Source organism: Canis lupus, chromosome 25 (genome assembly GCF_011100685.1).
Source record: "Canis lupus familiaris isolate Mischka breed German Shepherd chromosome 25, alternate assembly UU_Cfam_GSD_1.0, whole genome shotgun sequence".
Lineage (NCBI taxonomy): Eukaryota > Metazoa > Chordata > Mammalia > Carnivora > Canidae > Canis > Canis lupus.
The window spans coordinates 34,259,681-34,273,827 of NC_049246.1; the positions used below are offsets into that span (position 1 = coordinate 34,259,681).

The 14,147-nt window shown below is 46.7% G+C and overlaps 1 protein-coding gene across 2 annotated transcripts in view; it reads left to right on the forward strand.

Annotated features, from left to right (window-relative positions):
- Nucleotides 1-14,147, forward strand: part of LOXL2 (lysyl oxidase like 2) — a 91,586-nt gene continuing 77,439 nt past the window's right edge. For both annotated transcript variants that reach the window (XM_038573799.1, XM_038573800.1), the window contains exon 1: nucleotides 1-162. The gene's annotated coding sequence lies outside the window, so the exon portion shown is untranslated. The remainder of the gene's footprint in view (nucleotides 163-14,147) is intronic.

Below are 14,147 nucleotides of genomic sequence, written 5' to 3' on the forward strand. Positions count from 1 at the left end.
GTAAAGCGTCCACTCCAGCCGGTGGCGTCCTGGACTCGGAGCCTCCTTTCTCCAGCGGCCTGAGACGGCGGCTCGGGCAAGGGGCTCAGCGGCGACGGGCGCGCAGAGAGGCCACCGTGGAGAGCTGGCCCCAGCCTGGCCGCTGCGGGCCCCTGCTGCCAAGTAAGAGCGCCCCCTGCGCCCCCTGCGCCCCCCGCGCCCCCGTCCCCACCGCGGGAGGCAGGGAAGCGGGAGCTCCCGCTGGGGTCTCCAGGCTCCACTCCCCGCGGAGCCGCCTCTCGGCCGCGCTCCGGGTTCCCGGGCCCCGCGCGGGGTGCCCTCGGAGCGAAGGCTACTTGCTCGGAGAGATGCTGGGACCCGCAGCCTAACGGGGTGCCCTTCCCGACGCGGGCGGCCCGGCCCGGCCCCGCCTCTCCTGAGCCGAGCGGGCGTTGCGGGAGCGCGGGGCGCTCGGTGCCTTGCTGGCTGGGGGCGCCCGCGACCCGGCCGGCCCGAGCTAGTCGAGGCTGTGGCGCGCCGGGTGCCTAGGAGGGTGCGCCGTGGGGGCCGGGGATACTCGGAGTTGTGGCTTCTGGAGGGTGTGGAGCGCGCGCAGGGGACAGGGGGCGCCCGGGAGCGTCCCCGCTGCTGCGGCTTTGGGGATCCGGAGCGCACGGGGCTGGGGCAGAGTGGGTGGGGGCCACCGAGGCTGCGCCCGGGTGCCCCAGTGCCCACGGCCTCGGAGTTGGGTTTTCTCCCCAGCGAGCTGGAAAGGCTCTGCTGGGCGCCCGGGCGCCCTGAGACGTGCGCGAGGGCAGGCGCGATCCGCACGCCAGGTATTCCCTCCCACGTCGCCCTGGCTCGTCCGGGGACCAGGGAAACTCTCCCGAGAGGCCCCGGAGGAGGAAAGAACCAGCGCCAGCTACCCCGCGGATCGTGCAAGCCGGGTCGGCCCGGGGGTAGTGCAGGGCTCGCCCTGGCACGGAGGCTCTCCGGTCTTTGGTGCCTGCGGTTTTTACGCAGGCGCTTTGGCCGCTGCGCTCTGCACCCCCTCCCCCCAACTCCAAATTTGGGAGCCTTCTAAAGTAGCGGCCTGCTGGGGGTGTGGCCGTCCATCCGCGCCGGAATAGAAATGATTGGAAGAAACCAACGAAGACCACCAGAAACCCCCCAGCGCGGGCGGGACGAGGGGACGCGGCGGATCTCGGCTGGGGGAGGGGGGGGCGCGGACTACTCGTGTGCTAGGAGACCTCAGGCCCAGGTGAGAAGAACGACACGCACGAAAACCAGAAACATGGCCCACATTTCTCCCCCTAAAATCTTTGAACTGTGGAGTTCTTTAAAATCAGTCCAGTCGTTTCTTTTTGAAGAGAAGGAAAAACGCTGAAGCTCAAGCAAGGGCCCTGAATTGGTGAATGTGGGGCCTCAAACCCCACTTTATGCCACCTTGAGCCTGTCTCTTTGGGAACCCCCAGAGCCCATTTGTGCCCCTTGGCTGGAATTATTTCGTTATTTATGATGTTTTCTGTACTTAAAAGTGTTCTGAGATGGGGCTTAAGAGAAGGCCAGGTGTTCATTTCCCTGGTCAGTGCCCAGATGAATGACTTACTCGATGGACCCCGACTCGCCTAAATCAGTCATCACCCCCTCCCTTTTGTCCTGTTCTCCTTCCTGGTCCCTAGTATCTGCCCACGGAAAGAGCAGCAAACCTGTGGCAAAGTGCATGCTCCTGCGGGCCCCTGGGGCTCTTGGGGCCCAAGAAGATCCAGGCTCTGGTGTATGTGTGTGTGCACATGTGTGTGCACCAGTCTGTCTCTCTGCTACTTTGTCGACTTGGTCTAAGGTGAATATGAAACTCAGGTCCAAAGACAAAGTATGCACTTGACATTATAGGTTGGCTGACATTTTGATGCATGGCAGACTGGAAAATTCTGCAAAGAGACTTCCGCCTGTCTCCTTTCCATCTGGGTTCCTGGCCTTTTGCCAAGTCCTTGCTCTCTGACCTCTGGATGACCAGTGTGGAAGGGTCTTTCTTGGGATGGAAACAGATTTTCTATGCTCTGGGGATGACCATCAGTAAAACTTTGTGATGTCCCCCCCCCCCCCCCCGCTTCTGCAGTGTGTATTTAAAACTTATTTTATATTCTGAAAAATTTCAAAATGCACAGTAGTAGAGAGAAGGCCCCCCATATCTACTCACCCAGCTTCAAGTAATCAGTATTTTGCCCCACTTGCTTCTAACTGTCCCTTTGCCTTTTTCTTTTCTCATTGAAGTATTTTAAGGCAAATTTCAGATTTCTTTTTTTTTTTTTTTTTTTTAATTTTTTCTTTATTTATGACAGTCACAGAGAGAGAAAGAGAGGCAGAGACACAGGCAGAGGGAGAAGCAGGCTCCATGCACCAGGAGCCCGATGTGGGATTCGATCCCGGGTCTCCAGGATCACGCCCTGAGCCAAAGGCAGGCGCCAAACCGCTGCGCCACCCAGGGATCCCAAATTTCAGATTTCATAATCATTCCATCCCTGTATATTTCAGTGTGATCTTGAAAAGTATTAAATAATCATTATACCATTATTCCATCTAAGAAAACGAACAATGATTCTTTACTATCATCTGATACTCAGCCCATATTCAAACATCTCCCAGTTTTCCCCAAAATGCCTTTCTGAACCTGATCTGAGTTCTGTTGGCTTTTATAATCTATGTTCATGTAGTATGTTATTCCTTTCTTCTTCTTTTTTTTTTTTTTTGTTATTCCTTTCAAACTACTGTTCTACCCACTGTGTCATTTGGTTGTTACAATGCCCTGTTAGAGAGTAAGATAGGTTCTGAATTCATTTTGCAGCTGGGTAAACCAGCAGACAGATAAGCTGTCCAGATGGCACAGCAGGTAGAGGGCAGAACCAGGACCTGACGTAGGCCCCCTCGTCCCTGGGCCACGGTGGTCCTGTTTCTCCGCGCTGTATCAGCTGTTCTCTAAAGCATTCATCTTGGCTCTGGCTTCATCCTGAGCTTATCACTTCCTATACACCTGCTATCAGCAATCCCTGTGTAAATATTTAGTAATTGGTCATTTGGCACTTGAGGTAGATCAGCTGCAAAGTCGGGAAGCCTGGATTTATTTCCCAGCTTATTGTGAAACTGTATGAAAGCAGCTTCCCTCTCGGGGTGGCCCTCTCTAAACTAGGAAGAATTTTTCCCCCCATTCTCAGGCTCCTGGGTCTGGGAGTGGGGTGAGTGAGACAACTGTAGCTGGAATTCCTGGACAAGATCAAGGCCCCAGAAAGAAATCTCATTGAGAACAATTGCCCTTCTTGGATCATTGCCTGACTGTTCTGGCAGCTGGATTTTTTTTTTAAGATTTTATTTATTTATTCATGAGAGACACAGAGAGAGGCAGAGCCATAGGCAGAGGGAGAAGCAGGCTCCCTGTGTGGAGCCCCATGTGGGACTCGATTCCAGGACCCCAGGATCACGACCTGAGTGGAAGGCAGACCCTCAACCACTGAGCCACCCAGGTGTGCCTGGCAGCTGGGATCTCTAGTCAGAGATTCCTAAATCTGATGACAGAGAAGAGGCTTCCCTCTGAAGTCCTTCACACACGGACAACTTTGTTTTCTCTGCTTCTGTCTGATGAGGATACAGAGCACCAGAATTTTGTACTTTTAGCATTTTCATCACTTGTGTTTATTTGCTCTGAAGTGGGGTGATAAATCATTTTTACATCTTATTAGTAGGACTCGTGAATTGGAATTCTCTTTCCTTGGCAGGCTCTGTGGGAAAATGGAATCTTATTTCTTGACTCCTAGATTCTCTGTTCTCATGTTCATTCTGTTCTCACGTTCATTGCCCTGAAATATACATTGAATGAACAGACCTTCCTTAAAACAGGCAGCCAGGGACAGAGAAACGGGCTGCTTCCAATCCCATCATTCAGCTGGACGAACCCAGAGAGCACAGCGCTAACCTAGGGTCACACTGTCTTCTGGCAGCCACCAGTTCTCTTCCCCCTTAGCTAATAGGCGGTCTCCATGGGCGTAGAATTTCTAGGTGAGTCCATGTCAGCAGTGGCAGTTGCTTCATTCCTAACATTTTTTAAAAAGATTTTATTTACTTATTCATAAGACACACACACACAGAGGCAGAGACATAGGCAGAGGGAGAAGCAGGCTCCATGCTGATGGATGCAGATGCGTGGATGTGAGCCTGATGCGGGACTCGATCCCAGGACCCCGGGATCACACCCTGAGCTGAAGACAGACGCTCAACCACTCAGCCACCCACATACCCCAGTTGCTTCCTTCCTTTTAAGCTTTGGGAGCATTAGGAGGTATAGTTCCCCCACTCCCAGGGCTGCCTGGATTCAGGATGGCTTGTAATTACCTTTGTTCATTTACCTCCATGCAAGGGTCTTCGTGGCCAGTCAGCCTGGCTGTGTCACCCAGACCCACCTGTACTGCGGACCCTGCGCGTGCCTTGAGGCCTCAGATGAAGTGGCCGCAGCCTGCCCTCCTCCAGGCCCACAGAACCAGTGGGACATGCATCCGCAGCAATGCGCTGTTGAGCTTGTTCTGCAGCCGTGTCCAGGTTTGAAGTGAGTCTTCACACCTTCTTAGTTGAGTAATTCCAGCTGTGCTCCTGCTGTCCAGCATGGCGTGTGCTTGGCAGGGAACACCACCTGGCCAGGTGTGCTGGCGGGTCTTCCCCTAACCGCCTGTATCTGAGAAGTCTTCAAGCACCAGAACCATCCTTCCAAGGGTGATAAAGCATGAGGGTGACAGATGAGATTTCTGTCCAGAGTTCAAAAAAAATTTTTTTTTGTATTTCTCTTGGCAAAAACAGCACACCCAGGCAAGTTTCACGTGGCAAGGAGGGGTGTAGAGTGAGAATGAACTCAGCAGATAATGAGGATGTAATTAGGATCACAGTCCGTTTCTTCTTGCCCAAGGCTTTTGATCCCTTTATTGAGAGTATCTTTAACTTTGTATTGTAATATCATGTGCGAATGATGACATATTTTTTTAGTTTTTTCATTGTCAGAATCTCTGTTAACATAAGCAGACACAGCTGGCCCCATGGATGTTTTGTGCAAACTACCATATGTCTTCCTTGATGCGTCCCCAACACAGAGCTTAAAGTATTTTCTGGGAAAATAATGCTGCTTGCCTATGAAGCGCACGATTTATGGGAACATAACTTACGTCGATGACTTGTGAACAGCTCACTTTGCTCAGTTTCTTTACACTGTCCTCAAACTTGGATCCATGAACTCTCCCACCACCAGCCTTGTACCATTACAGTCATGGGGTAAAATATACCACAGCTTTCCAGAATGCCAGCATGACTCAAAGATCTAGCAAGATCTTTTCCTAAATATCTTTCTAAATCAAATACAAATATCTTTTCCTAAGTATCTTCCTAAATCAAATACAAATATAAAATCGAGTACATTTTAAAAGTCAACTCCCTCCCCACCAAGAATAACATATATAGATAAAATGGCCTCAATCCTAAGCATACACATGTATAAACTTTTGGTTTTGCTTTTATTGTGGTAAAATGTATATAACTTAAAGCTTACCATTTTATTTATTTTTTTTTAAAGATTTTATTTATTGTTTCATGAGAGACACAGAGAGAGAGAGAGAGGCAGAGGGAGAAGCAGGCTCCGTGCAGGGAGCCCAATGTGGGACTTGATCCCGGGACTCCAGGGTCATGCCCTGGGCCAAAGGCAGGCGCTAAACCACTGAACCACCCAGGAATCCCCCAAAACTCACCATTTTAATCACTTTTGAGTGGCATCACTTTTGGGTTCAGTGGCATTAAGTATATTTGCATTAAGTACATTCAACTTTCTCATCTTTCCAAACTGAAAGTCTCTGTCCCTATTAAACACCTCCCAGGCCCTGGAGACCACTGTTCTACTTTCTGTGGCTACCTTTTGATGACTCTAGGTACCTCATGTAAGTGGAATCCTATGGTACTCTGTCTTTTGGTGACTGGCTTATTTCACTTGACCTATGTATCCTCAAGATTCATCCATGTTGTAGCATGTGTCAGAGTTTCCTTCCTTTTTAAGGGACTATTCCATTGGATATGGATAGGCCACATTTTCTTTTATCCATTCATCCATCAATGGACACTTGAGCTGCTTCCACCTTTTGGTTATGGGGAATAATGCTGCTGTGAACTGGGCATATAAATACCTGTTCTGCATGAAGTTTTACAAAACGAACATGCCTTTAAAACTCCCACCTAAAAAAATAAAAAATTTTAAAAATTAAAAAAAAAATAAAACTCCCACCTAGATCAAGAATAGAATGTCACCCAGAGTGTAGAGATTTACAGGGAAAGCAGGAGATGTCAATGACATGCCATGCCTGCATGTGGCTCCTTCAGCCACACCCCAGGGACTGGGGATTGGATGCTCATTTTCTCTACCATGAGGCAGTTTGGAAGAGATGTTTGAAAAACACAATTTATAATGTGAAAGGCCACAAGATGAGCTGTGAGATTTCAAGCAATGTCTGTCCTTAGGGGAAGATAGTACCACATATTTGGGATTTGCAGTTGCAGCTGTGTTAACACATGACCACTAAGTAAGTCCACCCAGGCTCTCCCTGGAAGTGTGGGGGCAGGGCGGGGGGGGCTCACATCCACCTGGAGAACTCCCCTTTTATCAGCTTCTGCTGGAACATGAGTTTTAAGCTTTAAGGGAAAATTGTATGGCCATATCCTGCTTTCCTTTCTTCCTTCTCTTCCTTCCTCATTCCTCTCTCTCTTCTTAACTGAAATCATTTATTAGTGGCCTTCTAGGTACCAGACACTCTGCCACTCACTGTAGGAGACACAGAAATGAATAAGGCATGATATTTGACATGTGTATTTAAAATGAAATCATCGGTCAAGAATAATATTCTGATGGCTGGCGGCCAGCCCCTTGGTACCCACTAGTGCCAACAGCAGCCTTAGAGCACTGCCAAAGAATTTGTGGAGTTGGGGCTTGTTGCAGCACACAAACAGAGGAAGACTGTCCATCGGGTTACCTAGAATTGCTCTAGCATGCCCATAACCAAAGGGTAAGAATAAGTTTTTTTTTAAGGTTTTATTTATCAAAACAAAAATAAAATAAAAGATTTTATTTATCTATACATGAGAGATGCAGAGAGAGAGAGAGAGAGGCAGAGACACAGGCAGAGGGAGAAGCAGGCTCCCTGCAGGGGCCCGATGTGGGACTCGATCCTGGGTCTCCAGGATCACACCCTGAGCTGAAGGCAGATGCTCAACTGCTGAGCCACCCAGGCGTCCCAGAATAATTTTTTAAAGTAAGCTGGGGGTCCTGGCTGGCTCAATCAGTAGAGCTTTTACTTGATATCAGAGGTCATGAGTTCAAGCCCCATGTTGGGCATAGAGATTACTTTAAAAAAATCAAATAAAATATTTTTAAGCTGCCTTGAATTCAGGTACTCTGTTTGAGAGCATTCATGCTAAAAATGATGTTTAGAGGGACACCTGGGTGGTTGCAGTGGTTGGGCATCTGCCTTTGGCTCAGGGCGTGATCCCAGGGTCCCGGGATCGAGTCCTGCATCGTTCTCCCTGCAGGGAGCCTGCTTCTCCTACTGCCTATGTCTCTGCCTCTCTCTTTCAGTGTCTCTCATGAATAAATAAATAAAATCTTTTTTAAAAGTGATGTTTAGAGAATATTTTAATGATGAAGAAAACAACCCTAAAATTTACACATTGGTGAAAACCTGTGGGGGTCTCAAACCCTTTTCCGGAAACCAGGCACTCTTGATTTTCTTGAATTGATTCTCTCCAGATGTTTTTCCTTCCGCGCAGCTCACGAAGCCATGTGTATCTCTCCCCACTCCATCCCATCCCCTATACCATCTGTTACACCAAAATCATAACATTACCCAGCGCCAGGAGAGTTGCTGGTCTCCTCATGGGCCTCCTCTCCCTTGATCTTAACCCATGAGAAACCATCCTTTTATGCAATAGCCACAGTGGCCCTTCTAGAGCAGGAGGTGGTAAACTTTTTCTCTAGGGACAGATAACAGCTATTTTAGACTTTGTAGTCCTTAGGCGCTGTGTTGCTGTTGGTCAACTCTGCTGTTTGAATGGGAAAGCAGCCACAGATCACAAGAAATCATTATGGCCGGGTTCCAATAACATTTTATTTCCAAAAACTGTATTTATAGATTTGGCCCAGGGCCTGCTGTTTGCCAACTCCTGCCTTAGGTCACAAATCCGCTCCCATCACCCTCCCGCTTACTGTTCATTGGCTCCTTATCCCCAAAAAGAAAACTTGGGCATGACTTTCAGGTTTCCTCTGGGCCAGCCCTCTGCTTGCTCCTCCACCCTCACCTCTTCCACCTCTCACCACATCCACGCCCCACAGCTCTTCTCCTTTTCATCCTGCAAATGGAACCACATGCAGCTCCCCAAACAGCCTGCATTATTTCAGACCTGCCCTCCCTGCTGCTTTGAATGACCCCCCACACACACACCCCAACCTTGTCAAACTCAAATTTTCCTCCAAAACCTGCTCAGTGTCAACTGTCTAAGGCTTTCCCTGTTCCTCATCCGCAGGTGTGATCCCTGCCTCCCTGTTTCATTTTTTAAAAAATATTTTATTTATCTATTCATGAGAGAGACAGAGAGAGAGGCAGAGACACAGGCAGAGGGAGAAGCAGGCTCCATGCAGGGAGCCCAGTGTGGGACTTGATCCCAGGACCCTGGCATCACACCCTGAGCCGAAGGCAGACGTTCAACCACTGAGCCACCCAGGTGTCCCCGTTTCATTTCTGTACCTATTGCTGCACTGTTACTGTACGTATAGTGTGAACTCCTTGCAGGCAGCACCCATGTCAAATGTATCTTTGAATTCCAAGTGCCTGACAGTGTGTGTTGTGCAGCAGATGCTTCGTAAATATATACTGCTAACCTGAGGTGTCATTTAAGTCCATTTTCTTTTAACAGCATAATCGAGATGTAATTCACGTACCACACACTTCACTCATTTAAAGTGTTCGAGCCAATGAATGTTAGTGTATTCACAGATAGGTGCAAAGGTCACCGGAGTCAATTTTAGAGCATTTCATTACCAGAAAGAGAAACCTGTGCCCTTTACCTATCACTCTCTTCTCCTATCACTCCGCACCTCCAATCCTGCTAATCTGCTTTCGGCCTGTATGTGCCAATTCTGGATATTTCATATAAATGGAATCATAGATATGGCTTCTTTTTATTTCGCATAATGTTTCCAAGCCTTAATTCTTTTATTTTTTTAAAGTATTTATTTATTTATTCATGATAGACATAGAGAGAGAGAGAGAGAGGCAGGGACACAGGCAGAAGGTAGAAGCAGGCTCCATGCCAGGAGCCCGACACGGGACTCGATCCTGGGACTCCAGGATCGCGCCCTGGGCCAAAGGCAGGCGCCAAACTGCTGAGCCACCCAGGGATCCCCACCAAGCCTTAATTATGTTGTGGCATGTACACATACTTCTTCATACCTTTTTTTACGGCCAAATAATATACCATCATATGGATATACCACGTTTTGTTTATTCACTGTTGATGGACGTTTGGGTTGTTTCCACCTTTTGGCTATTATGAATAGTGCTGCTATGAACATGTGTATGCAAGTTTTTGTTTGGACATCTGTTTCCAGTTCTCTTGGCTATATAAATAGGAATGGAATCTCTGGGTCATGTGGCAATTCTATGTTTATCTTTTTGAGGAATTGCCAACCTGCTTCTCCACAATGGCCACATCATTTTACATTTCAGCAATGTATGGAGGTTTCAATTTCCCCACATCTTCACCAACACTTATTTTTTTCCATTAAAAAAAAATCATAGCCATCCTAGTGTGTGTGAAGTGGCATTTCATTCAGGTTTTGATTTGCATTTTCCCTGGTGACTAATGATGTTGAATATCTTTTCAGGTGTCATTGGGCATTTGTACATCTTCTTTGGGGAAATGTCTGTTTAAGTCCTGTGCCCATTTTTAAATTGGTCTGCTTATCTTATTCTCATTGAATTTTAGGAGTTTTTATTTTTATTTTTTATCTTTTTATTTTTTATTTTTTGTAAGATTTTATTTATTTATTCTTCAGAGACACACACACAGAGAGAGAGAGAGGCAGAGACATAGGCAGAGGGAGAAGCAGGCTCCATGCAGGGAGCCTGACGTGGGACTCAATCCCAGGACTCTAGGCTCATGCCTCGAGCCGGGGGCAGATTCTTTAACTGCTGAGCCACCCAGACATCCTGAATTGTAGGAGTTTTCATATGTTCTGGATACTAGAGCCCTTTCAGATACATGATTTATAAATATTTTCTCCCATTCTGTGAGTGGTTTTTTTCACTTTCTTGGTAGTGTCTCTTTCTCAGTTCACATCACTTTTACTTAGCATTTATTCTATAATGAACCCAGGAGATACAGAAATTATGTGCCCCTAGGCGGTTCACAGTCTTGAAAGGGAGACAGGTATTCAGACCGTATAGCAAATCCTTGATCAGTATGTTCTGCTATTGCTATCCTGGTTCATAAAACATTTTAATAGTACCTATTGATGCACAAAAGTTTTAAATTTTGATGAAGTACAATATATACATTTTTACTTTGTTTCCTGTGCTTTTGGTGTCCTATTTAAAAAACCATTGCTTAATCCAAAGTCATGAAGATTTACCCCTACGTTTTCTTCTACTAGTCTTATAGTTTAGATTTTGTATGTAGGTATTTGATCCATTTTGAATTAATTTTTGTAAATAGTGTGAAGGAGGAATCCAACTTGTTTCTCTTTTATTTTTTTAAGATTTTATTTATTTATTCATGAGAGACAGACAGAGAGAGGCAGAGACACAGGTAGAGGGAGAAGTAGGTTTCCTGTGGGAACCTGATATGCAACTTGATTCCAGGACCTTGGGATCATGACCTGAGCCTAAGGCAGATCCTTAACTGACTGAGTCACCCAGGTGCCCCCCCCCCCAACTTTTTTCTCTTCCATGTGGCAGTTATTCCAGCACCATTGTTTTTACAAAAACTATCCTTTCTCCCATTGAATGGGCTTGGTACCCTTGTCTAAGTGAATTAATCATAAATATGTGAGTTTATGGGCAGCCCGAGTGGCTCAGTGGTTTAGCGTCGCCTTCAGCCCAGGGTGTGATCCTGGGGACCTGGGATCGTGTCCCATGTCAGGCTCCCTGCATGGAGCCTGCTTCTCCCTCTGCCTGTGTCTCTGCCTTTCTCTCTCTCTCTCTCTCTCTCTCTCTCTCTTTCATGAATAAATAAATAAAAATCTTTAATAAATAATTAAATAAGTGAATTTATTATTGGATCTCAGTTCTATTCCATTGATCTATTCCATTGATCCACTGTCCTTATGCTAGTGCCATACTGTCTTGATAACTGTTGCTTTGTATTAGCTTTTGAAATTGGGAAGTATGAGACTTCCCACTTTCTTCTCCCCTCTCAGAATTGTCTCAGCCTTTCTGGGTCCCTTAAAATCCATATATATTTTAGAATCAGCCTTTCAAATTCCATGAAAAAGCCATTTGGGATACTAATAGGGATTTTGATGAATCTGTAGCTCAATTTGTTTTCTCATCTTAGTGATAGACATTAAGTCTTCTAATCCATGAACATGGTATGTTTTTACATTTATTTGGATCTTGAATTTCTTTCAACAATGTTTTGTAGTTTTCTGAGGATAAGTTTTGCATGTCTTTTGTTAAATTTATTTCTAAATATTCTTTTTGGTGCTATTGTAAATAGAATTAGTTTTGTGATTTCATTTTTGCAGTATTCTTTGTAAGCGAATAGAAACAGTTAACTTTTATATATTAATCTTGTATCTTGTAACCTTGTTGAAATCTTACCAGTTCTTATACTCTTTTAGTAGATTCCTTAAGATTTTTTTATATATACATGTGGGTTGATTCCTAAACAAATGGTCATAGGTATTTAGGAGGTATATATGTAGTGTCCTAGAACAGGGAATAGAAAGTCCAAAGGCAGGGAATTGTGGAAGCAGGTGTCTCTGGTAACCACATGCCCTCAGGTCATTGTGCCAAGAGCTCAGTGTTGTGGGTGCGTGTCCCCCTAAAGAGAGTGGAGGCATCTTGTAGCTGCCAGTGGGAGCCATGCCATGCTTGGAAATACAGTGAGAATATTAGAATCATTCCTAGAAAGAGGACCAGAAAAGATTTGTGATCAGTACCACTGACACTTATCAGATTCAAAGATAGCTGAGAAAGTCTGCCTTCCTTAGTAAGGGCAAAAACTTGCAGGTCTGTGTGTATATGCCACTACTCTGCAGATGCCATTATCTCCAGAAATGATCGTCAGTGACACAATACCAGCTGGCAGTGTGGAGCTGAGCCTGGCCAGCTTTGGTGATGTGGCAGTCAGTGCCTGTTGCTATTACTCCCTGGGCTTCTGGAAGGGAGCCAGTGCTTCGATGGACAGTAGAATCCCAGATCACAGGCTCTTTTTTTTTTTTTTTAAGATCTTATTTATTTATTCGTGAGAGACACACACAGAGAGAGAGAGAGAGAGGCAGAGACACAGGCAGAGGGAGAAGCAGGCTCCTTGCAGGGAGCCCGACGTGGTACTTGATCCCGGGACTCCAGGATCACTCCCTGGGCTGAAGACAGGCACTAAACCGCTGAGCCACCCAGGGATCCCCATGATCACAGGCTCTTAACAACTTGTGAACAGCACTCCTACCTCCTTCTCTTTATAGCCAGACATTTCCAGACGAGACAAAGATGTGGCTGTGGTCTCTGTACCAGTTGCTTCTCCCTTTGCTGGGGCCACTGGGTCTAATTCTCATCTGAGGGGCTCAGGCCTGAACAATTGACTGTTGGCCAAGGCTACATCACTTGGATGAGAGCTTGGCCTGGAAGCTAGTGGAGACACAGAAAGTGGACAAAGCCAGGAGTGAGTCCTGCTAGGACCACCCTGCAGGAGGCACAGGGAAAGCTAACTAAGCAGGAGGGTCCTCCTTGACCATTTTTGAGGGGCCATCTCTTTGAAAAACTGGTTTGTGTCCTCCCTCCAGCCCAGAACTCCCTCCACCTCCTGCCCAGTGTACTCCTCTTACAGGCCCTACCGAGCCCCACCCTACCTGTCTGGGCTTGGATCAACCCTCCAGGAATTTGCATGCGGTGGGTCCCATCCCCAGGTATCACTTCCTGCCCTAAAACACAGAGACATCAAGTGTTTGCAGTGATTCTATTGCTGACCAAGTCTGCACACTATCCTGGTTCTGGCTTCTGTTCTTCTCCCCTTCTAAAGTGGGACAGAAACTCAGACCAGTTTGGTGACTGATTGTTGGCTCTGGGAAAGTGTGTGTGTAGAGGGGAGGAGGTGGGAGGATGGTTAAAACCTGTTATGCAAGTGGTATGTTAAGAGTGGTTGATGAGGGGATCCCTGGGTGGCTCAGCGGTTTAGCGCCTGCCTTTGGCCCAGGGCGCGATCCTGGAGTCCTGGGATTGAGTCCCGCATTGGGCTCCTGGCATGGAGCCTGCTTCTCCCTCTGCCTGTGTCTCTGCCTCTCTCTCTCTCTCTTTCTCTTTCTCTATGTCTATCATGAATAAATAAATAAATAAATAAATCTTAAAAAAAAAAAAAGAGTGGTTGATGGATGAAGCAACACCCTTTCTGGGATTTTTTTCCAGGTTCTTGCTGATTTTATAATTATAATAGTTACCACTCACTGAGCATTGCCACGGGCCAGTCACTGTACTAGGCCCATGATACTTCCTATCCAACTCACTAAGATGGTAAGGCCCTTCTCGGCAGAAGCCAGATCTGAATCTGAGACCACTCTCTGATACCAACACCATGTTCTTTCAATTACTGGATGTCCTCTTGTACTCAAACTAAGTCTTCATTTTATTGGGAGCCTGGCTAATTTGAACCTGAGGGACATCTTGGCCTCACACTGCTCCCAGTGCCATTATAAAGTACTGCCTTCAAGCAGCAGCACTGACTTTGGATTTTCTTTGCCTCTGTTTATGGGCTATGTGCTCTAAAGATAAAACGCATCTCTTACAGACGCTATATATGTTTGACTTTCCCTTTCTGATCCAGTCCAAGAGTCTCCATTAGGTACACTTTTAAGAGTTTAAAATTGTACCTTCAGCCTCCCCAAG